Genomic DNA, 318 nt, shown 5'->3' on the forward strand with positions numbered 1-318 from the left:
CAACCCTTCCATGGCTCTGTGACCTTCCAAGACCCTTCCAACCCAACCCCTTCCATGGCTCTGTGGCCTTTAAGGACCCTTCCAACCCAGCCATCCCACGGTTCTGTGACCTTTAAGGACCCTTCCAAACCAATTCAACCCTTCCATGGCTCTGTGACCTTCCCAAGACCCTTCCAACCCAACCCTTCCATGGCTCTGTGGCCTTTAAGGACCCTTCCAACCCAGCCATCCCACGGTTCTGTGACCTTTAAGGACCCTTCCAAACCAATTCAACCCTTCCATGGCTCTGTGACCTTCCAAGACCCTTCCAACCCAACC

The 318-nt window shown here is 54.4% G+C and overlaps 1 long non-coding RNA gene across 1 annotated transcript in view; it reads left to right on the top strand.

Moving 5' to 3' along the window:
• LOC109368297 overlaps positions 1-318 on the top strand; it is an 11401-nt gene that overhangs the window by 9238 nt on the left and 1845 nt on the right. The window lies entirely within an intron of this gene.

The sequence above is a fragment of the Meleagris gallopavo genome, chromosome 6 (genome assembly GCF_000146605.3).
Source record: "Meleagris gallopavo isolate NT-WF06-2002-E0010 breed Aviagen turkey brand Nicholas breeding stock chromosome 6, Turkey_5.1, whole genome shotgun sequence".
Classification (NCBI taxonomy): Eukaryota; Metazoa; Chordata; class Aves; order Galliformes; family Phasianidae; genus Meleagris; species Meleagris gallopavo.